Source organism: Gadus chalcogrammus, chromosome 12 (assembly GCF_026213295.1).
Source record: "Gadus chalcogrammus isolate NIFS_2021 chromosome 12, NIFS_Gcha_1.0, whole genome shotgun sequence".
NCBI classification, from domain to species: domain Eukaryota; kingdom Metazoa; phylum Chordata; class Actinopteri; order Gadiformes; family Gadidae; genus Gadus; species Gadus chalcogrammus.
The window spans coordinates 31,632,210-31,657,292 of record NC_079423.1 but is presented as its reverse complement, the minus strand read 5'-3'; the positions used below and the strand labels follow the sequence as shown (position 1 = coordinate 31,657,292).

Here is a 25,083-nt window from a genome sequence, read left to right as displayed (position 1 = left end):
TCACAATAAAAACGACATAATTGTATTCCTCAAGAACAATGTACAAGGATATCTGAAAATCTGAAAAACAACCAGCCTGCACGACGTTTTCAGAGAGATTTTTTACTTCAGAGGCTCGGATGTCCTCCCAGTGCCCTTGTGGATCCGCCTAGCGTGTTACCAGATAAAGACCGAGACACAGTTCAGTCTGGACCCTGATAATAAACCCCAGTTGCACAGATTGATTAATCAGTCCCTCCCGAAGCAGTGTGCAGGACAAACCCATTCCAACCTTACTGCTGAGGGTCTACAAGCAGATCCTGGCGGAGGTCCTTCTTTTGTGCTGGCAACAAAGAGCATGTCCTAGTCATAACAACATGTGTCCCTTGGCAGAGTCAACATGGGAAGGTCTTGTTTTGTTCTCCTAAAATACACTTTGGACATATTTACTTTACTTCTATTCTTTTTTTTTTTTTTTACAGAGGTACATTTATGTAGTAATTATACATTCAGAAAAAAGTAAAATGTAAACTGCCAGCTACAGTCGCCCAGCAGGGATTAACCTCTGTCAGCCTTTCATGGCAACTACACAGATATTTTTTCAGGGAGGATTAAACATAATTCCTCTGAATAAAGAAAAAAGTTGCTTCCATAAATTACCTTTTGACACACACACACACACACACACACACACACACACACACACACACACACACACACACACACACACACACACACCTTGGGGGGATATTAAAAGCTAAACTGGTACCTTTTTTCCATTTCAATCCTCCCACCTCCCCCCCCCCCCACATACACACACTAATACAAATGTATCCCGGGACATAAGAGGAGCCTGTCGATGTATAGACCCACTCGCCATCACACAGGCACAGCGCAAACACACTCATCTCCATATAAAGTATAGCGGCTGCTGAGAGCGTTCGCTTTGAAAAGGTCAATTTTCCACCTCCTAAGCAGCTGTGTTTCTGCAGCTCTCCAGACTGAAGTACAAGTCAAACCTCTCAGGGGCTACTACACCCACCCAAGTGATGCCAACGGTTAACACAAATTGTCAAGCAACACGGCAGCACTGCTAAATACATTGTTCTTGGCTTGAGGAGGGTGGTTAAGAAGGGCACTATGGCTCTCGAATAAGGACATCCAATATCTGATCCGATCCATGCATTGTGCTTTAAAACCTGCTGGTTGTTGAGGTGTCAATCAATTGGGAATCGGCTTCTGTTTCTTCAAGACGCATCATCTCACGATGCGCATGTGCACTCTGATGTCGGCTTTCCCATCACGCCCAGGGCCATGCCCACAGCCACCACGGTGTTCTGTCCGATGCTCTGCTCGCATTCATGGGAGCACAAAGATGATCATATCCGAGACGGTGTGGTGCCTCTCACTGGCCCCTCCACAGCCGACCAGACCCAGCTGGTCCACCAGACCGCCATTCTGAACCGGCCCAGTATCTCACGGGCCCTGGGGGGCAGCCCATGGCCGAGGCCAGGTGTGGACGGTGGATCCCATACCGCTCACCTCCTAAGGAGAGGAAAGACGATACCACGGCGGCTCCAAGGAACCTCTCCCCGAGGCGCTGGGGGTCTGGCCTGTAGAACAGGAGTGAAGCTGGGTTGAGCGTGATCCGTGGGTCCCTTTCTCCAGTTCCTTGCCCCCAAGCCAGGGGCAGGAACCTGGGCAGAGTGTCTGCTGGACATCTCTACAGCGTTCACATGGTCAAAGTGGTTCAGTGTTTCACTTTCAGTTTGTCCGTAACTTTCCGAGCAGGGTCTACACACTATAACTCTCTGGGTGCTTGGGTTTGAACTACTTTTTCATCTTAAGGCACAGGGCAGCAGACTTGGGAGTTGAATCTGGCTGTTTTACTTGAAGTGCAAATCCTTCTGCTGGATTAATGAGCCATGTTCAGAATCAGGACATCTCATGAGGCCTGTTCACTGACTGCAGGCTCTCTCCAGTTGTTACATCTTCTGTTTGTTCTAACCTGTCAGTGGAGCCATTGTGATTACAACAGCAGTCTCAGTGATACTATTCTGTGTAGGCATATTCTTATTGTAATTGGAAAATCAATCTAAAAGCATGTTGTCTTTTTGTAACTACTATTCACATTGATTTACACTAACCATAGCAATCTTTTTACATACATACAGTGCCAATTTATCTGAATTATATATTTGACACACAAAACAATTCTTCTAATTAATCCTTCTGAGACCAAGGCCTAGAGCCATGTTTGCAAATTCGAACCCTCCAAATGATTCAATAAAACGCGCGTTGCTGCTGCAAAGGTTGTCTCCCGCAGTCAGTGTTCTGTCGGATTAGAGAACACCGTGATGCTTGTCATTACTTATTCATTGTTGCTGCATTTGAAAGTTGCATGTACAACTCAGAGTTGTCCGTTGAGAGCAACTTGTGAATAATAACATAAATATTCACCCAAAGAGGGAGTCAGTCTGATCACAATCATGGGTTTGTGGGAGGGGGAGGGGGGAGGTGGGGGGGGCTGGGGCTCCACTCCACCCCCTCCTCCCTCCAGGCAGCAGAATGCCCCCTCCCCCTCCCCGTGTTGATCGTATGTGGAGAGGCTGGGGGCTGGCTCCTCTCCCTCACAGCTATCAGTCTCCCCCACTCTCACCCCCCCGGAAACGGATTTCCGCCGGCTCTGTGACGCCCTGGTACCTGGAGGTGTGATTCCTGGAGGTTTGATTCCTGGAGGTTTGATTCCTGGAGGTGTGATTCCTGGAGGTTTGATTCCTGGAGGTTTGATTCCTGGAGGTTTGATTTCTGGAGGTTTGATTCCTGGAGGTTTGATTCCTGGAGGTTTGATTCCTGGAGGTTTGATTCCTGGAGGTTTGATTCCTGGAGGTTTGATTCCTGGAGGTTTGATTCCTGGAGGTTTGATTCCTGGAGGTATGCTGTTCGCTGTTGAGCCTTCTAAGTGAATCCTTTCTTTGGTCCCTGTTGGCCACAGGATGCCCCCTGCACCACCACATCCACACACAGGATCATCTGAGCACACACACACGCACGCACGTACGCACGCACGTACGCACGCACGCACACAACACACACACACACACACAACACACATATACACACATATACACACACATGCATGCAACGCACACAAACACACACACACACACACACACACATTACTTGTGAGCGCTATCAGTGAGATGGAGAGATGAGACAGGCCTAGAGAGACTTGTGAAAGATGTGTGGACAGGACAGACACTGCCTGTCGTGAGCCCCCACAATCCATCAGCCCCCCCCCCCCCCCTGTCCCAGCCTCTGTCTGCTCAGCTGTGTGGCAAATCCATAAACTGGTTTCCCGTGGAGCTAGACCGACTCCTACCTGGGCCTGGTCTTGTAGGGCGTGGGCTTGCCGCAGTCTAATCCCCACGAAAACACACACATGCACTCACACACATACAAACACATACACATATACATGCAGATGCACACAGACACACACACACAAACACACACACACACGTCCCACACTCAAACAAATAAAGATTTCTTGAAATATTGCAAAATCAATGTCCCGTCACGTTGTGCTCTCCATTCCCCGCCGGTGCCTCTCCTCTCCCACAGCAGATTGCATGGATGTACATATTTATTCTAATGTAACGTGTTTTTTCAATCTCCGTACACAGCAGCTGGGTGTTGGAGCCCTCCGAGCGAATAAAAGACACAACCAGTCAGTTTACACATACCCCCCTCGCCCCTCCTCACCCCCCCTCGCCCCCATAGACCCCCCTCACCCCCCTCACCCCCCCTGGCCCCCCCACCCCCTCACCCTCCTCACCCCCCCTCGCCCCCATAGCTCCCCCTCATCCCCTCGTCCCCTCACCCCCCTCACCCCCTCACCCCCCTCACCCCCTCCAGAGAAGTTTCATGTTTAGGATTGCAACTAAATAAATAAAGAAAAGAAATGCAGCCCAGTCAGCTCGTTCTTGGCCGTGACCTCCAGTTGTGTCCGGGGCATGGCAGCCCCCTCTCTGACTGACAGACGCTCCGGAACCTTCCCCGTCCTCAGCCCGTCGGTGTACGAGGACTACAGCACAGAAGCCTCCTCCTCCTTCGAGCTGCTCTTCCCTTCTCTGAAGAGAAACAAAAAGCACCTCTCTTGCTGGCTTGGCAGTCCTGTCGCTCACACGCTGTCCTGTCGTTAATCACCTGGCAGCCAACATGCACTCCGTGGCCAGGGGATCGAGCGAGAAGAGTAGCTCAGTTGACAGGCGTGTGTCCACCCTCTCTCTCTCTCTCTCTCTCTCTCTCTCTCTCTGTCTCTGTCTCTGTCTCTGTCTCTGTCCTGTCTCTCTCTGTCTCTGTCTCTGCCTCTGTCTCTGTCTCTGTCTCTCTCTCTCTCTCTCTCTCTCTGTCTCTCCTCTCCTCTCCCTCTCTCCCCTCTCTCGCTCTCTCTCTCTCTCTCTGTCTCCTCTCTCTCTCTCTCTCTCGTTCTCTCTCTCTCTCTCTATGTCTCTCTACTCTCCTCTCTCTCTCTCTCTCTATCCTCTCTCTCTCTGTCTCTGTGTATCTCTCTCTCTTCTCTCTCTCTCTCCCCCCTCTCTCCTTCTCTCTCATCTCTCTCTCTCTCTCTCCCCTCCTTCTGTTGTCTCTCTCTGGCTCTCTTCTTCCCTCTCTCTTCTCTCTCTCCCCCTCTCCCTCTTCTCTCTCTCTCTCTCCTCTCTCTCTCTTCTCTCTCTCTCTCTCTCTCTCTCTCCACTCTCCTCTGTCTCTTCTCTGGTCTCTCTCTCCTCTCTCTCTCACTCCTCTCTCTCTCCTCTCCTCTCCTCTCCTCTCCTCTCGTCTCTCTCCTCTCTCTCTCTCTCTCTCTCTCTCTGTCACCTCTCACTCTCATGTTTGCTTCCTGTCACAAAAAACAAAACAAATCAGGAGTGGAGAGGGAAAATGGTCGCCACGACAGAATAGCTGCTGATGGATGCAGAAGGGTCAGCAGTGAGGTGGAGAGGGCGGGTTGGGGGAGGAAAAGGGGGGGCGCAGGGGGAGTAAGGGAGAGTTGTGGAGAGGAAGGGGGTGAGGGAGACGAAGGGGGAGGGTTAGGGAGAGGAAGAGACTTCGTCCTCTCCTATGATTGCAGAGACGTCTGTCAAACACAGTGATTTACTCGACATGAACTCAGATTCTGTCTGGTACCTTTAGACAGACAGGACTCTCAGACAGCTGACATCACCACACGTCCCCAAAGAGACACACAGAAGAAGAGAAGAAAACAGCAGAGCAGGCAGCCAGCAACAGACAGCAGGATAAACAGACAGGTAACAGAGGGGTGAACAGGCAGGTAAACAAAACTAGTTGACAGTCACAAATGAAGATTGACGGAGAAAGAGAAACCTGTTTACTCAGTCTTCTGGGCGGATGGACCAGAGTGCTGGCAGACAACAGACAGGTAGAGAGGAAGACAGGCAGAGAGGTGGGCAGGTAGACAGGCAGACAGGTAGAGAGGTGGGCAGTTAGAGTGTGTGTGTGTGTCTGTGAGTGTGTGTGTGTGTGTGTTTGCTACTGGTATGCATGCCTGTCGGCTGTCATCTGGGTGTCTGCCAGTTGCCCTCCTCTTGCCCTCTGCATCTGTAGGATGTCCTTGCATCTCCCAGTACGACCCACTGATGAGGTAGTAATATGGACATGAGCACCAATACACACCAATGTTACCCCTTACAAGCTGTAGCAAGAATGTAATTTGTGTTTGTATTATCATCGATTGCATATCAAGATTGCAATGTCTGTGACTTAAAACCAAGCCGTAAGTCATGACGATATTCATAACTTATTATTAACCTGTATGTTTGTAAAATAGAATGGACCCAATTGAAAGGAACATTCTGAGGCCGTCCTAGCCTCTTTATGCGATGTGTTTATGGTGTACCATCTGCCCGAGGGAACAAAGACCCAGGCGGAGTGAAGGATGGTTGAGGGAGACAGAAAGAGGTAGAACAGAAGTACAAGAAAGTCGAACTTATGTTAATGTTCCTCTTCTATGTAAAGTAAGCAGTTCCTTTGCAGAGTGTTGTATTAGGTTTGCTGCGTGCAGCTGATAAAGCTTTGTTAGAGAAAACCTTTGCTCTATTCTATTAGAAGGCATTCAGCCTTAGAGCTATTGCTTAGTGAAGCAGCCACCTGTGTGTCAAATGTGTTTTCACTGTATTCCATCGCCAACATTGCTGCATATTTTAAGATTGTCTTGAGTAAGAGACAATATTTTAAATAACCAAGACAAGGTGAAGGGTAGACACGCATCCATGTGAAACAAGAACGAATTATAAAAAAAAACATCTCAAATGGAGGTGTATTTAGTGAGTGTGATGGACCGACCAGGTGTAAATTGCGGTGCAGAGTAGGCTACCGGGCATCTCGTGCTGCTTAGCCCCATGCTGGAGGCAAACGTTTAAGTTGTGTGAGAGAGGCGGCCTCAGTCAGCCCCCAGCCCGCCGTCTGTGCAGACGGCCGTGACCTCCCCAGCCCCTCTCCAGGCTTAGCATGTATTCAATCACCTTTTTTCATTCAATTCTGTGAGCGTAATCATTAGATTCGAAGAGGAAAATCCACTCTTTACTCGGAGGCGTCCGGGGGGTTGGGCTCAGTTCAGAGCAGAGGACAGAAGCCTTTTATGACTTTGTGACTTTAGGCCGCTCCCTATAAAGAACTCATAATGACTTCAGAGCACCGGCTGAGAGGGTCCCAATGAACCGAGTCCAAGTGACCGTTTGTAGAGTGGCCCCAACGGGGCTAACAGCGAGCTGATTGGATGAAAAGACGCCACTTATGCAAAGCAGTGCCTACAATAATAAAGGGCTATTAATGATGTAATGACGATAAATTGACTGATAAATTGAGCTCGGTATTGCTAAGTGACTGCACAGTAAGGCAGTACATGTTGGGCCGTGCTTTCCCGTGTGCAAAGACAACGATGACAAACTGGGCAATTGTAAATGAGGGATGATTCTCCGGGGAGCACGTCTGTCACTCGTGACTTTGTGTGGCTTGCAAAGTAAAATCTGCATAAGCAAAGTCCCCGGTGCTTAGAGGCAATCACGAAGTTTTGTTTGAGTCTGACAACGACAGATGCAAGATAACAAGTTCAAGGTCATTCAATTACAAATCCAGTGATGACACTAAGACGAACGTGTGTTTTCTCAGAGTTGTACGGAGGAGCGCGTCTCTCGGGATGGACAGGTGTCCTTGGAGGGGTTCCAGCGTGACTGCCAGTACTCAGGACGGCCAGCTGCCACGCCAGAAACCCCATTCCCCAGGCACTCCCCCTGCCTTTTGCTTTTCTTCTGCATTATGACAAATTCATACCCGACAAGTAGGCCACTAAATCAACTCGCACATTTCTCATCGTGTTCGACCGCTGCGGCCCAAAGGAATTGTAGAATCAATCGGCAGCTTGGTTTAGGGGCGACGGGATTGCTTTGTTATCGTACGTTGCCAATGGCAACATGGTGACAATGAAAATCATCGTTCCATTTATCATACGGCATGGCTCCAGAATAATCATTGACCGCAAATGTGTTTTAAACTATGATATGTTGTTGTAATGGTAACCAACCATGCTACATCTGATCATCATTACAAATAAATGGTGGTGGTGGTGGTGGGGGTGTTATTTGTGATGGCGGTGATAGTGGTGATGGTAGTAGAGATTGGGTTGGTTGGTGGTAGTGGTGGTTATGGTGGTAGTGGTTATGGTGGTGGTGGTTATGGTGCTAGTGGTGGTTATGGTGGTACTGGTGGTAGTGATTATGGTGGTAGTGGTGGCAGCTGAAGGTGTGGAGACACAGCAGGTGGAAGGTCAGATTCGGAGGCCAAACAACAAGTCATTCCCTCATCCTTCAGCGTGTGCTCTGAACTCCGTAGACGTCGTAAAGGGAAGGAAAGCTTTTAAAGTTTATGTAAACAAAACTTGTACGCGGAAAAACTGCTGTCGTTTTCCTCTTCATATTCTCTTAGCACCTCTCGGTATTACTGGTGGGAATGTCCCTGGATGTTCCTCTGCACTTTAATAGCATTAGAGGCTTTCTGCAACAGCAGCCACTTGCTTTCATGTGTCCGTCTGAATGGGGGCTCAAAGCTCCGGGCTTAGCGTTGGCTGCGTGGGCGCGTGGACCGGGGATGTGAGGGAGCCGGTCTGGGTGGGCTGATGTGATATTCCTGGTGTTCCCTACTGCCGGGAGCCAGGCTGCTTCCAAGCCTGAAGGGGGGCTTTACTCCGGCTGCTTGACGTGCGCTTGGCTGGTGGCCCACGTCGGGGGCTTCACCGTGGGGGGATTCTCGAGGCTCGTTGAGAACTCTGTCGTCGCACAGGGATTCAGAACATTCAGTTTGGGAAGCTGAAAATGAGAATTAGCACACACACACACACACACACACACACACACAAACACACACACACAACACACACCCACACACACACACACACACACACACACACACACACATTTGACATTGGATATGCTCTGTTCTGTTAAGATACACACTGGGTTTGACCCACTCACAAAAGCCTGCTGGGGTGTGACCGACTACATCTGTGAATTCCAGTTTGGAGGAGAACTCCAGTAGCCTGGCTCCGCCCGCCTAAGTACTTCCGCTCAATTTGAATTTCCCTTCAGTACTAGGTCTGGACCTGCTGTATGTAATTTGGTTTTCTGGTGCCGCCACAGCGGCCACCAATCAGCGACAGAGGGCGTGTCTGAGAACAATGACGATAAAGTCGTACGCCAGTTTGAGTTGTTGTTGTAGGTCGGTAGTTGATTTACAATGTGCAATTTTTCTCTGATAAATTAAATTCGACGAACAAAACCTGCAGCTGTCGTTGACGGACATTTTCGAGCAGACGCGCAAGGTGTTTGGTTTGTGTACAACCTGCGCGTGATTCCCGGCGCATGACATACGTCACAACCAAACGTTAGCGATGGTTATGGCAGATTCAGAGTGGCACTGGGCAGATCCAATCATTTTAAACTTCAACAGACACCCGCCTTCAAGTGAATTAACGTTTGTCAATTGATTAGGTCCAGACTCTCTGTACAAATGAAATGAAATGAAGTGAAGTACGAGAGTCTGGTAGAACCAGGCTAGAACTCCATCCAGGTGACTGTAGAACCATCTTTATGGTTCTAAAAGTTGTAAGAAGTGTTGAACGAAAGGTAGAGTGACTCTCGGTTTAAACGATTCTTTGAAATTATGGAAAAATATTTACATAACATGAAATATATGCAAAACATTCAGGGAGTTAGTCGCCCGGGGTGTATGAAAAGGCATCCAGAGGCGAAGGGAAGGGCACTCAGCCACTCATATACATAGTTAGCGTTTGTACTTTGTGCTCTAGATGAGATGAGAGTGCTGACTCACCATAGAGTCAGGGTATGGCGACCGCTCCCCTAATGTCTGTTGTCTTTGATTGGGTTTATATGAAGCGAGGCTTTGAGGCTTGAAGGGTTTCAGACAGAGGCCTTGTTGCTGAGGTTTAGGGGTTTCTCCCACATATATACGTGGGGATGTAGGGTGCGTATGAGGTGTACTTCCATCCATCTCATGAGCACATGTGTTTGATATAGAAATACTCATTTGTGCATTTGTTATTATAAAGTGGTCTTGCTTTAATTTCCTCGTCCTAGCCTCCTACAACCTGAATCATGAGCCAAAGTTTTGCTCATTTATTCCAATGTTTGGCTCTGCTGCTGCAGCATCCCCTTGGGGCCCGCCGCGCTGAAAGGAAGTTGATGAGTGTCACTCAACCCCACATGAACACAACAACTATCTGCGAGGGAGACTCATCACGCGGCAAGACAAGATCTTAAGGAGAAGCTTTACAAATCACATGTCTGTTCAGGCCGGCCCTGGACCCTGTGTGCATGGAGATGCAGTGCAGAGATAAAATAGAATTCTCCGTGTCACGGCTGGCTGCCTGTTACACGCACCGGGCCTGTCCTCCCATGTTATTACCACTACCCTGCCACCGTCTGAGACACAGACACACACACAGACACACACACACACACAGACACACACTGGTACACAATCACAAACACACACACACACACACACACACGCAGACACACACACACACACACACACACACACACACACACACACATAAAAACACAAGCGCAGAACCACAAACACGCATACACCAAACGCAGACGTATAAACACACACACGCTCACACACATACACAAACGTACACGCAGACACACAAACACACACGCACACACACACACACACACTACCCCCCTGCCTGCCTGCCCACCAATATTAGGGGGTACGGTCTGCTTGTGTTTTCATTTCACCAACTTTTTTAGACGATTGATTGACTACAAATGACAGGAGTTATTACTGTAATTTGTTTACCAGCCAATACCTCAGTTCTGGAGCTTACAACAAGCAAAGATTCAAGAATTAGACAGCGAATAGCCAGTAAGATGATTAAAGTAAACACAACTATGTATATATTGGCTCTGGCTATCAACATACCAGATCTAGGTTATAGATAATACATGGATTAGTTAACACCGGTTTACACAGAGCTCCTTTTTGGTAGGAGCTCACCCGTACTCCCAGTACCGCTGTGACTAGTCAGCCTATCCCCCAACCTAAAGAACCCATTCTGTTGTTTATTCTGTTGCATTTCTTTTAATATGCATTGTAGCACTTTGAGGTCATTAAGTTGATGTAAAATGTAATTTTTATTATTATTACTCTCTAAAAAGAGACATGATCTTCAGGAGGGGATCTTCAATCCAATATTTATTGCGTGATTTGAAGCATCAATTTAGTATTCCACATCTGTCAGTAAACCAGATCAGAGAATAGCATCTCTGACCTGCACACTAAAAAATATTGCACACTTTTTCAGATATCAGTCTGAATGGACTTGTTTGGATTCAGAACTCATTTAGATTGGGGTTCTTTCACCAGACGGGAGCAACGATTCAACTCCCAAGGTCCTCTTCCTTTCTAAATCTCGCCCACAAGCCCCACAACTGTGTGGGAGGAAGGTGTGTTTCCTATCTGTTCTCTTTTCTCTCTAGATATCCTCTCAAGAGTGGTGTGGAAGGGTTAACTTACCACAAATTGAAGTAGGGTGCTGCTGCTACTACGAAGGTTTTATTTAAAAAGATATCAATAAAAACGTCCACATTCCTTAACTTATGAATGATACATTTTTGGTGTGGCGTCGCTAAACAACTCACCAGACTTTAGCGGTGGTGAAGACTGGTGGTGGACCAGTCTGGTAATCTGTGTGACAACCCGATGATTCCCAGTGGGAGAGCGATTACCTCTCCTCTAATGAGAGGAGCACACAGTGCTGTGCCTTCATGTCCTCCATCCAGGAGCTGAACACAGTGAGGTACCTGCTGAGCTCCACCGCCTGATCCCACTCATCAGCTACAGCTGCACACGTCCTGCTGGGCCCTATCGGAGGGAGGGAGGGAGGGAGGGAGGGAGGGGGAGAGAGAGAGAGAGAGAGAGAGAGAGAGAGAGAGAGAGAGAGAGGGGAGAGAGGGGGGGGAGAGGGGGGGAGAGGGGGAGAGAGAGAGATATGTTTTTTTTCATGACGACCAATAAAAAACAACAGTGTTACCCCTTGTGGTTTTTTTCATGACGACCAATAAAAAACAACAGTGTTACCCCTTATGTTTTTTTTCATGACGACCAATAAAAAACGACAGTGTTACCCCTTATGTTTTTTCATGACGACCAATAAAAACAACAGTGTTACCCCTTGTGGTTTTTTTCATGACGACCCATAAAAAACAACAGTGTTACCCCTTATGTTTTTTTTCATGACGACCAATAAAAAACTACAGTGTTACCCCTTATGTTTTTTCCATGACGACTGATAAAAAACAACCGTGTTACCCCTTATGTTTTTTCATGACGACCAATAAAAACAACAGTGTTACCCCTTATGTTTTTTTTCATGACGACCAATAAAAAAACAACTGTGTTACCCCTTGTGGTATTTTTCATGACGACCAATAAAAAACAACAGTGTTACCCCTTATGTTTTTTTCATGACGACCAATAAAAAACGACAGTGTTAACCCTTATGTTTTTTCATGACGACCAATAAAAAACACAGTGTTACCCCTTATGTTTTTTTTCATGACGACCAATAAAATACGACAGTGTTACCCCTTATGTTTTTTCATGACGACCAATAAAAAACGACAGTGTTACCCCTTATGTTTATTTTCATGACGACCAATAAAAAACGACAGTGTTACCCCTTATGTTTTTTCATGACGACCAATAAAAAACAACAGTGTTACCCCTTATGTTTTTTTTCATGACGACCAATAAAAAACGACAGTGTTACCCCTTATGTTTTTTCATGACGACCAATAAAAAACGACAGTGTTACCCCTTATGTTTATTTTCATGACGACCAATAAAAAACAACAGTGTTACCCCTTATGTTTTTTTTCATGACGACCAATAAAAAACAACAGTGTTACTCCTTGTGGTTTTTTTCATGACGACCCATAAAAAACGACAGTGTTACCCCTTATGTTTTTTTTCATGACGACCAATAAAAAACAACCGTGTTACCCCTTATGTTTTTTCATGACGACCAATAAAAAACGACAGTGTTACCCCTTATGTTTATTTTCATGACGACCAATAAAAAACGACAGTGTTACCCCTTATGTTTTTTCATGACGACCAATAAAAAACAACAGTGTTACCCCTTATGTTTTTTCATGACGACCAATAAAAAACGACAGTGTTACCCCTTATGTTTATTTTCATGACGACCAATAAAAACGACAGTGTTACCCCTTATGTTTTTTTTCATGACGACCAATAAAAAACGACAGTGTTACCCCTTATGTTTTATTTCATGACGACCAATCAAAAACAACAGTGTTACCCCTTATGTTTTTTTTCATGACGACCAATAAAAAACGACAGTGTTACCCCTTGTGTTTTTTTCATGACGACCAAAGAAAAACAACAGTGGTACCCCTTGTGTTTTTTTTCATGACGACCAAAGAAAAACAACAGTGTTACCCCCTATGTTTTTTTTCATGACAACCAAAGAAAAACAACAGTGTTACCCCCTATGTTTTTTTTCATGACGACCAATAAAGAACGACAGTGTTACCCCTTGTGTTTTTTTTCATGACGACCAATAAAAACAACTGTCTTACCCCTTATGTTTTTTTTCATGACGACCAATAAAAAACGACAGTGTTACCCCTTTTGGTTTTTTTCATGACGACCAAAGAAAAACAACATTGTTGCCCCTTATGGTTTTTTTCATGACGACCAATAAAAAACAACAGTGTTACCCCTTGTGGTTTTTTTCATGATGACCAAATAAAACAACAGTGTTACCCCCTATGTTTTTTTCATGACGACCAATAAAAAACGACAGTGTTACACCTTGTGTTTTTTTTCATGACGACTGATAAAAACAACTATCGTACCCCTTATGTTTTTTTCCATGACGACCAATAAAAACAACAGTGTTACCCCTTATGGTTTTTTTCATGACGACCAATAAAAAACGACAGTGTTACCCCTTTTGATTTTTTCATTACGACCAAAGAAAAACAACAGTGTTACCCCCTATGTTTTATTTGATAAATATCGACAGTGTTACCCCTTATGTTTATTTAATGACGGCCGATAAAAAAAGACAGTTACCCCTCATGTTTTTTCCATGTTGACCAATAAAAAACGACAGTGGTACCCCTGTCGACGTTTTTGCGGGCATCCGAACCTGAGCTGTTTAGAGCGTGAGTTAAACCCAAGACATGGAAAGAGGAAGTTAATCCACATATCTGGCATGGTGTGTGTGTGTGTGTGTGTGTGTGTGTGTGTGTGTGTGTGTGTGTGTGTGTGTGTGTGTGTGTGTGTGTGTGTGTGTGTGTGTGTGTGTGTGTGTGTGTGTGTGCGTGTGTGTGGTGACCCTGAGGTCACGAGTTTTCATCTGTTTAATGTAATTGTTTCCTGTCAAATTCCATTCGAACTTCGAGACTTTTCCAAAGTAAATTTAATTTCGATCTGAGCCCACGCTACAGCTTTAGCCGTATCTGAAGAAAATGATGATGACCAGAGAATACATAAACTGCATCTGCTTTTATGAGGCAGCATGCTTTTTTGCCAGTTTCACTACAAATATACATTTCAAAGTTATTCAATTTAATTACTCCAAAGAAAAAAAGAAAATAATCATAGAGTCTTCAACTCCAAAACTTGCTGGAGAGAGGGAAAACAAAGATGAGACTCCAGGCGAGTCCAGCCAGCTGGCGACCGAGCTCCGCAGCTCTAGCGTTCCGTCTAAGATAGGACTACCGTTGTTTCCTGTACTGAGGAAACAGCAAACTCCAGGCGTCCATGACTCTGTCTCCACAAGAATAAAGGTGAAGATAAATATGCCATTGGGTGGATCTGCATGGATGCCCCCAGTGGGAATCGAGCCCATAAACCCTAGCGGTGTTCCTGCCTTGCTCCAGGAGTTGAGTTAGACAGGAGCATGGGAGATATGTGTGTGGGTGTGTAGTACAAAGTTATAAATCAATTCAATTGATTGTCAATTAATTTTCATTTATCTGTTTTCAATTGTTCATAACCCTCACTCACATACTCAACAGCTGCTGTTGGGTTTCTATGATTCTGGTTATGCATGCAGATCATATTTCCTCATTAGTTACTAGAATATTGAAGACATATGGCCATTTTTCCTCCAATATTGTCTCAATTGAAGCTACTGCTCAGCTTGCTATTTCCTTGTCAGCTCATAAGAGGCAATTACAAGTTAAGTTGATCTTGTTTGGTTCCAAGTGAAAAAAAATCTGTCCAAATCTCAAACTGTTTGACAAGTAAGTTCATAGCATCATTGATATTCAGAAGTCGGATCATGTCTGGCATTGGGTAATATCAACATGCAATCTCCTTGCCCGAAAGGAATATTTAGGACTGCTAGCAGTCATGAAAGAATCCACAGCCCACGAACTGCCCATCGCAGCGGCTGTCCTCTACTAGCCAATCACGGCGGCCCGTCGTTGCACCTGGACGCACCTATGCCTCCATCAGGGGCGGGGCTTGGTTGTTTGGCAGTCTTTTTTTTGCCCCCGAAGCACACACACACACAGAGACACACACAGACACACACACACCCACACACATGCACAGACACAAATACCCACACACACACGCACACACATAGAGACAGACACATACAGACATGCACACATACAGGCACACAAAGACAGACAGACAAACAAACACACGCACACACACAGACACACAGACTCACAGACACACACAGACAGAAACGCAAACAAACACTGTTTTTCTAGTAGATGCCGTTCATGGGCGATGGCAGCATTTCTCCGTTGAGGCTCAGCAGTACAAAGTAGGGAGCTATAGAGCACAGACAAATAGATCAATGTAGTGTGGTCAGATTATTGACACCTATTATGTTCATAAAATAACCACGGATTCTTTAGCAATCTTTGAAAGTGTTGGCCTGCGTCTGGGGATAGTCTGGTGTCTCACATGTAAAAGAAAGTAGGCTTATTTTGGATGTGTAAGTCATACTGGTGGAATCAACAAACACAAAGAGCCTGATTGGCAAATTTCAAAGCACTTTATTCCAACATCCAATGCATCTACATCAGTGTAAGTTGCAATCACACATTTCAAGCAAGGGAGCTGAGACTACACAATAAGTCTATACTGCCATCAGGGGGCCAGTGGATATAAATTCATTTTTCTGGAAAGAGTTTAGTGATTTAGTCTAGCTTGTCATTGCCTATCCCGCATACACAGACGTTTATGCCTTCTTATTTGTGGACATTGACGACTTTCTTAATCTGCTCCTTGACACTGCAGCTCAGCCAAATCGACCTCCTTTTGCTGGGGAAACAGACACAGACATAATGACGACTAAACATCTCATCCTAAACCTCCTCACAACAGTAGCCATCATCACCACCCCCCCCAACACCACCATTATCATCATCATCATCATCATCATCATCATCATCATCATCATCATCATCATCATCATCATCATGTCACTGCCATGGCCAGTGTTCTTGAGATACACAGCATTCTTTGTGTGTATCACAATAACTTCAAAGACATTGACATAGTGTCTGTCTCACACACTGCTCCACAGTTCTTGAATTATTTCCCTATTTCTTACTCACACACCTTTTTCTCTGACGGTATAGATGGCCTCCATGCCACCGGAGATGTGGTCTGAGACATGGCAGTGCATCAGCCAGCTGCCAGCGATCTCCGGACGCATCTTCACCGTCTGGTCAGAGAGAGACATGGGAACAGCCTCACAGCTCTGAGAGAGGCATGAGAACAGCCTCACAGCTCTGAGAGAGGCATGAGAACAGCCTCACAGCTCTGAGAGAGACATGAGAACAGCCTCACAGCTCTGGTCAGAGAGAGACATGGGAACAGCCTCACAGCTCTGAGAGAGGCATGAGAACAGGCTCACAGCTCAGAGAGAGGCATGAGAACAGCCTCACAGCTCAGAGAGAGGCATGAGAACAGCCTCACAGCTCTGAGAGAGGCATGAGAACAGCCTCACAGCTCAGAGAGAGTCATGAGAACAGCCTCACAGCTCAGAGAGGGACATGAGAACAGCCTCACAGCTCTGGTCAGAGAGAGGCATGAGAACAGCCTCACAGCTCAGAGAGGGACATGAGAACAGGCTCACAGCTCAGAGAGAGGCATGAGAACAGCCTCACAGCTCTGGTCACAGTAGAGAGGACTCGACTGACATCCCAGTCAGCACCTTCAGATTCAGCGTGGGGAGGTGATTGTGGGTAAAATGGACTGTATTTTAAACATTTGACCTTAATGCCACACACACACACACACACACACACCACACACAACACACACGGATTGTGCTGAAGTTGGGAGCGTGTCAACCATGAACGCTCAAGGATCATTTCAGCCGCCTTGCTGGTTGCTCCGGAGGTACTGGTTTATGACCAGTCGGAGGTACTGCTGCTGGTTTATGACCAGTCTGCACATGGAGGTTACCTGGAATGTGGCCGGAAACAGGTCGTACACGTCAGTGCGGTACCGCCCTCCGCCCATCTAGAGGATGGACAGGAGTGAGATCAGAGCATGGGGAGGAGAGGAAAGAAACAGCATGATGAAGGAATGCCTTTTCTTTTTTGCTCAATTTTCTTGTTTTCCTCCAATGTGGTGGAAGGTATACCGCTATAATATGTGGGAACATCTTTGTGTGTGTGAGAGAGAGAGAGAAGAGAGAGAGAGAGAGAGAGAGAGAGAGAGAGAGAGAGAGAGAGAGGAGAGAGAGAGAGAGAGAGAGAGAGAGAGAGAGAGAGAGAGAGAGAGAGAGAGAGAGAAGAGTGTGTGTGTGTGTGTGTGGTGGGTGTGTGTGTGTTGTCTGTGTCTGTGTGTTGCTGTTTGTCTGTTTGTCCTGCTGTGAGTTGCGGGGCATCGGCTGCGTGCGTGTGCGTGTGATGTCACCACCTTGTAATTCCAACGCTGTGCCCATGCCCAGTGTGCAGAGTGTATTGGTCCACCTCGCTTCCCATTCCCCTTTCAAGGTTACCAGTACACCTGTCCCCCACCACCATGTTCAAACCCTCCAGGTTCACAATACATGCGACCATTAATGGGCTTACCGGAGTTAAAACTATGGACATAGATGTTTACACCAGTTGAATTGTTGTGCTACGTTGTGAGTTTGTGTTCGCATGCGAGACTGGATGTGAGAGGTCTTTCAATACATTTACATTTGGGGCATTAGCACGCTTTTATCCCAACGCGACTTACAATAAGTACATTTGTCAGGATGAACGAGAAACAACAATATATCTCTGTCGGTACATAAGGAGGTTCATAGAACCAAGTGCCCAAGCACTAACAATCACTAGATTTACCATTCTCTGAATACAACAATGATAGCTAGGATAAGATGCTATAAACCTAAGCCTATAATGAGTATGACATACATAAGTAATATTTTCATTGCATGCCGGCTCCAATCCTCTCACCGTGCATCTTGTTGCTTTCTATGAAGAGCTCGTTGTCCTTCAGGCCCCTGGGCGGGTTCACGATTTGGGTTCGGATGTTTGTCATCCAGTACCTGTAGATGATAACGACAATGGGAGAAATACAAACTGGACCGGAGTGACCCAGACAGGTGTTACTGAAACTCTCTACTGTACCCACCAGCTCTCGTTCTCATCAAACACCATGAATGAGCGCCCAGCAACTCCTCGACTTCCTCTTCAGGCCCAGTGTCCTTAAGCGGCACATTTTATTACGTATTCATCGGTTAATCGTGATGGCCTATTGTAGGCCAATGTAATGGATGAGGTTTGGTTTCTGTTACCCTCAATCCTACCATAGAATCAGAGTCATGAAATCATGTTTGGCTAATGGTGTTTGAATACTTCGATTGACTTTAATGCCAATATTGATGTATATTTTAAAACCTAGACGTTTTTTGTGACAGGAAACCTTATTTATAGATTTGTACATTAAGATTTGTGAACATTAATATATTACATCTGTTATACATCCAGAATGGCACATGCCTTTTGTGGTCTTACAAATTACAACCTTTGTTGTGCGTTGCAGGCTGCTTTCATGCATTGTTCGCATCTCACTTTGTGGATACAGGACGTTGGAAACTCTCATTGTTAAATACATACCGCACCCCAGCTGCTTTTTCTGGCCAATGACCAAAGGACCAATCAGCACCGCCTGTAATGTACTGGGAAGAGACCATCAAGGTGAGATTGTAGCTAAGAAGTTGCGCTGTGTGTGTGTGTGTGTGTGTGTGTGTGTGGGTGTGTGTGTGTGTGTGTGTTTGTGTGTGTGTGTGTGTGTGTGTGTGTGTGCTGTGGTGTGTTTGGTGTGTGGTGTGTGTGGTGTGTGTGCGTGTGCGTGTGCGTGTGTGAAGAATTAACAAGGCAGTGAGAAAAAACCAAAACACAATATCCACTCATAGATTGGCTGTTAGCCAGCAAACATAAAGTTTATATAAATGAAAATTAAGGATTTTCATTTATATAAACTCATAAATCCAACCCTATAAACTGTAGGTTTGAATCCAACGCTCTACTACATAGGAATACACTGGAAACAACCAATGCTGAGAGCTCTACCTACCCTCACTTGGTACAGGCCTACCTTGACTACTGTCGACGGTGGAGTAGTAGGCCATGACAGAACAGGACTTCTTGCTGCTCGGTTGGTCCGGCTGTCTTGGTCAGGTACCAGGTGTAGGTGTGGGTCTCACCTGGTCCAGGCAATAGGATTAAATGGATGAATCACAATGATTATTGCGTGCGCTGATTGCACAAAATAACTCAATGTAAGCCAAGTTTATAATGTTGAATGTAGGATCTTTGACGTATTGCTTGTTTAGAAGACTGTTGATACTAATTAGAAAACAATTCCTTTTTGTAACCTTAAAGCCGAAAACTTGTTGTTATCTTACTGGAAATACACAACACATCTATATTGCCATCAGGTGGTCAGTGGATATTAATGCAGCTTCTGGAAAGTTCTTATAGTTAACTAACTCGCACAGGCCTACTGAACATTGCTCATCTCAGCTGGATTATAACAATTTAAATAAAAATACTTTTGCCTCTGTCTCTCTATCTGCACCTGGCTGTGTCAGAGCACACCATCGATTCCATTAGTTACAAACAGAGAAAACAAGCAAAGCCTGTTTCTGGCGCCCCCTGGTGGGCGTGTCTCTCCACACCTGGTGGTGTTTGGTAGATCACCGCACTCTCCGTCTTCACTCCGTGGGCGTGGATGGAGTATGGTCTGGACGCCATGTTCTTGAAGATCACCTTCACCCTCTGACCCACAATGCCGTGCATCATAGGACCTGGGATGACAGAATAAAGCGGAGCATAGTTGGAGAGGATCATTGGACAGTTTGATGAATCTCTGGACATGAATTAATTATATTAGTGTGAAAGCTGTATCAGCCAATAAGGGCTCTCTGGGTTCTCTCCTTTGCATTGTTAACGTTGAACATGGGACGTTTTTCACATATTTGACTTAATAGCCCACTACACACAAACATACACATACATGTGCACGCAGCGCATGCACACGCACACCCGCACGCACACACACAGATTCAGCGTACCCAGGACCCCCAGGTGTTCCATGTCGGCCGGTCGGTCCGTCTGCCTGATGAACTTGTCGTTGGTGAACTGGCGGTAGACGACCTTCTTGTAGCGGGAGCCGATAAATCCTCCCTGCTTGTCCAGAAACGCTTTGCCAGGACTGGGGAGACAGAAAGAGTCAAACAGCTTTAATATTTTTTTGAATTTTCAATGTGAAGCCTATTCTTTCAATCGAGCAGCGGCCGTTACGGTCTGACTCTGAAACTCATGCAGAGGTCGTTGTGTAGAGCGTGTTTAGAGTGCACTCGTAAATAACCACGGATCAAAAAGACGAAGCAATACCAGAACATTCTAAGCGGCGTATGAACAAAGTGTCAGGGCCTTTCTGGTACGTTCTGAATGTGAGAGACCTGGAGGAGATCTACATTTGGTGTTAAGGTCTTTGGCAAATGATTAGGCTCATGCACAAAGAAGAGGATTAGAAGCAAAGTAGCTTAATAAAAGTAGAACACAAATGGAAGACACATTACGTATCATGTTAACATAATATTGGAATATGTTCAAATTAAAAAAGATGATGTGTGTATAATATTGACATCCAGCCAGCGTTTTGTTCCCCACCCTTTGTCAACAATAGATGTGGACCACGGCCCTGACCTTAGGGCGATGTCTTCAGCAAAGCAAGATACAGAATCAGAATACTTGCAATGAAGGTAACGCCCTGAAGAAGTGGAATAAAGAGTAGTATAGTCATCTTCTAGAGATGACCCAGAACAAAGCCAATGTGTGAATGTGTGTGACCACGTGTGTTTGTGATGTGTACATGCATACTGGTGTGTTCTTCAGTAGGCCTAAGCTACCCGAGCCGTTACCCCTATCCCCTGATGAACACAGCGTTGAAATCTTTACAGGGAGCTCCGATCGTCCCTAAATTCGACAGACGTAGCGCCTGCAACTCAAGCTACCTGTGGTTGAGATCCGTGAACAGCCCTTCCTCCCAGGTGCGGTTGGGAGAGTAGTCCCAGGTGGTTTCCATGGCGGCGATGTTAGGTAGATGAGCGCAACATGGTCTCGCCCTGCGTCTGGAACAGGCCGCACTTCTCCACCGTGTAGTTGGCTCGCATCCCGGCAGTGTAGTCGGCCGCCGTGGCCGACACCACCTCGAAGGACCCTGAAACATCCAGCGGGCTCTGAACTAAAGGAATACTATGGAACAGTTCCCTGTTCTAATATCTAAAAATGACTGGACGTATGATGCATATATTGTCAAGTCTTTTAAGTCAATTATCCAAATTGGTTGCAACAAGGTTTAAACCCAGAGAAATATGTACTTTGATTCATGGTAGCTTACTACAACGTGGTACTTTGTCAAGTGGTTCATGCCTGCCACCAAGCTAATGCAATGTTTCCTGATTCATTTTCTTTGTCTCCTTGTCAGATTTACACCACTAGATACACAGGAATCATACCGGTGATCATGTCTTTTTCACGCCACATCACTGTAATTTGCTGTAATTGAGTGTGTATCAATACTTTTACTTGCATTTTAATTAACAGTTACCATAAAGTGACAAAAAGGCTGATAAAAAAGTGTGTGTGCTTCTGTGCGTGCAAGCGTGCATGCGTGTATGTGCGTGCGTGCGTGTATGTGCGTGCGTGCGTGTGTTTTACCCATGCTATCCGGCTCCATAACGACAGTGTGTGAGATGTGAGGGAAGACACTGATGCTGTCTCTCCTGGTCTGACGGTAGAGGAAGCGGTTGCCATAGAAATAGAGACTGTGGATGTCCAGCTCGGAGCCGAGACCTGACAGGTGCCAGGACACCTTGTCGTTCTTACACATGGTGAGGCCGGGAGACTCCGGTACACGTAGCCGTTCAGAGCTGCCAGAGACAAAGAGCAAGGCGGCGTGTGTTCAAATAACAGAGGTGGATGCATTTGGAGAATCAAAGCATTACATTTACATTGAGGGGAACTGGCCGCTACTCTGATCCGAAGCGACATGCAACCATTCATACACATATTCCCACACCGACGGCGGCGTCAGCCACGCAGGGCGACAGCCAGCTCGCCGGGAGCAGTTAGGGTGAGGCGTCTCGCTCAGGGAGACCTCGACGCTTGCAGGAGGAGTCGGGAATCTAACTAGCAACCTTCAGGTTACCAGCCAACCCCCTCTACCTCCTGAGCTACTGCCACCCACTGCTGCCGTTTGGCCTCATGTTTGACACTACCTCTTTGCATGACGGGGTTCAATAGACATTGTTTCCCCTGTAATTGAGACCCTCTTTGATATATAGGCACCCCAGGTCCATAGCTCACGTGTTACTGTCCTTGAAACCCGAAGTCACCTCTCATTGCTCATCTCCTTTAGGGCTTCGGCCTCCTAATTGATCATTCTAGTATATTTGAATGCCCTCTTTCATATAAATGACAGCTCCATCACTGGGGCGTGGCAGCATTTCTTCAGCCCTATCTGGATTGCTCACTATGCCTGCTCACCGTGCATTCTGTTGCTCTCCACAAAGCCCTCGTCTTCCTTGTTGACCGTGTTGGGAGATGTGGTGTAGGTCCTTATGTTGTGGTCCAGATACCAGCTCAGGTTCTCATCAAACACTGTGGCCATCAGGTGCAACTCTTTATTGTAGTTCTTCTGTGGAACGGACGGTCGATGGAGAGCGAGGGAGAGAGAGCGAGAGCGAGAGAGGGAGCGAGAGAGAGAGCGAGAGAGAGAGCGCGCGAGAGAGCGCGCGCGAGAGAGAGAGAGAGAGAGAGAGAGAGAGAGAGAGAGAAAGAGAGAGAATGTTGAAAGATGCTCACTGCTAAATTACAATAAATGTTATCCTGTAGATGTCCTAACGGTATTAGCTTCTTGTACACAACAATAGATGCGAAAGTTACGCTGATTAACGACGAGGCATCGAAAAATGTAGTTTTGTGTTTTGATATAATGCTCTAAGAAGACCCATCGCCACTCACCTGGACACCTTTCTTCAGCGCTTTAGGTTTGCAGATAAGAAGAGGCCCAGCCAGACCAGAGTTGGTGTCTTTGACTGGGTCCACGCCAGAGTAGTAGAGGTAGGTCAGACAGTCGGCCCCGTCCCCGTCGGTCGGCCCAGCGCCGATGGGAACCAGCCACTCGTAGGTGTGTACCGTCCCAGGCTGGACCAGAGCCGCTGGTAGTGGGGTAACAATCCCTGCATAGAGAGGAACATTCGTAACCAACACTCCCGTGTAGATCAATGCATTCTGAAAACCCGATTGCTATTCCCGACAAAGAAAGGATGGCTAGGAGGAAGGAAATGAGGAAGGAAGGATAAGACAGAAGGAGGCACAGAAGTGCAGTTGGAACGCAGACACTGGCCTGGGGTATATCTAAAGCGGTACTCACTAGGCTCTTTCCTACGTTCACGGCAGCTTCTTGCTGTGTGGGAACTCTGTGTGCGAGAGGGGTAGAGGTTGGTGAGAAGTGGGCAGGAAAAGAACATCACAAACAGTATACTCCGGAAATGGAGACCAAAAAAGTGTAATGGTCATGGGGGTTGCCAGTGACTTTACTGGTAGAATATCCAAGTCCAAAGGTTATCTACTTGTCATCACATTTGATGCTAATCTTTCCATATCCTTCGCTGGCACTCAGGGATATGACAGAAGGTGTGTGTGTGTGTGTGTGTGTGTGTCTGTGTCTGTGCGTGCGATCGTGCGTGCGTGTGTGTGTTATTAACCTTCTAGTTCATTGAAGTACAGAGTTCCGTCCTGCTCGATGTTGTACTGGACACCGTGGGGCTGCATGCTGTAGGCGCGAGTGGCCTTGGTTCCTTGAACACCACCTTGATGGTGTCGCTTCTCCTCCGCCCGCAGCACCGGGCCTGCAGACGCACACACAAACAATCGAGGACAAATCCATGCAGGAGGGATGTTCAACATTAGTCCAACTAATTGCTAGGGTCATTGCTAGGGTTGTGCCACTCAGTAATCAGCAATCATTATAATAAACCAAAACCCGGTCGCAGAAACTATGGTAATTGTCCTTCGAAAATACATTTTCTAGGAAAAAACAACAGATGTAATGATTTGCCAAAAATGTTGTTTGAAAGAACATTGGACATATTTGAATGACATTTTCAGGAAGTCTTGGCATGCACTGCATTCAGAGCTTATATGGAGGGCTCCCTTAAAGACGACAATCTGTCTCAAAATTAATATTCACGCCATTCAAGAGCCTATTGCCATTTCAAAATCTATTGAGATGGTTTATGCATATTCAATTTGGGGGGATTGTTTGTGCATATATGTTCTTTGTTACAGTTATTTTGTTAGAAATAAATGCATTAGGATGCATTTTTTTAAATGAACTAAAGGGAAATACAGTGGATATGTCATGGGAGTGTTTTATCCTAGCTCCAGCACTGTACTCCTACGGGGTCACAATCGTTGAGATGATGAACAGCATTATGAAGCGTGGACACATTACCCAGAATGCCAAGGTGCAGCTCCTCCGGGGCACGCAGCATCTTGGTCAGGAAGGTGGTGTCCGTGGTATTCCACATAGCGGACCTTCATGTAAGACCTTCCAATGCGGCTCGCCCCCTTCACGATGTACTGCTCAGCTTCACTGCAAACAGACACAAACAATGTAGTACAATCACAGTACAATCAGCTGACCATTATGATAGTAGTATTTTTTATGTGGACTAATGTGTGTGTACTATGTGGTGTGTGTGTGGTGTGGTGTGTGTGTGTGTGTGTGTGTGTGTGTGTGTGTGTGTGTGTGTGTGTGTGTGTGTTTGTGTACCATGTGTGTGTGCGTGCATGCGTGTGCGTGCGTGCGTGCGTGTGTGCATTACCCGTCTGTTGGCTGTGTAGGAGCATAGTCCCACACCTCCTCTTCGGCAAGCGATGAGGTACTGTCTCTCCTCTCCGATCGGGCGGGCTTATG

The 25,083-nt window shown here is 46.3% G+C and overlaps 1 long non-coding RNA gene and 1 pseudogene across 1 annotated transcript; both read right to left on the bottom strand.

The window, feature by feature from the left end:
- Nucleotides 1-15,597: 15,597 nt before the first annotated feature.
- LOC130392949 (uncharacterized) lies at nucleotides 15,598-17,166 on the bottom strand. The gene is made up of 3 exons (XR_008897067.1): nucleotides 17,059-17,166; nucleotides 16,207-16,312; nucleotides 15,598-15,906 (listed from the first exon to the last, which is right to left on the bottom strand). It is a non-coding gene; the product is annotated as an uncharacterized LOC130392949 (long non-coding RNA).
- Nucleotides 17,167-18,125: 959 nt separating this feature from the next.
- The window catches only part of LOC130392831 (ceruloplasmin-like), a 12,455-nt pseudogene continuing 5,497 nt past the window's right edge, over nucleotides 18,126-25,083 (bottom strand).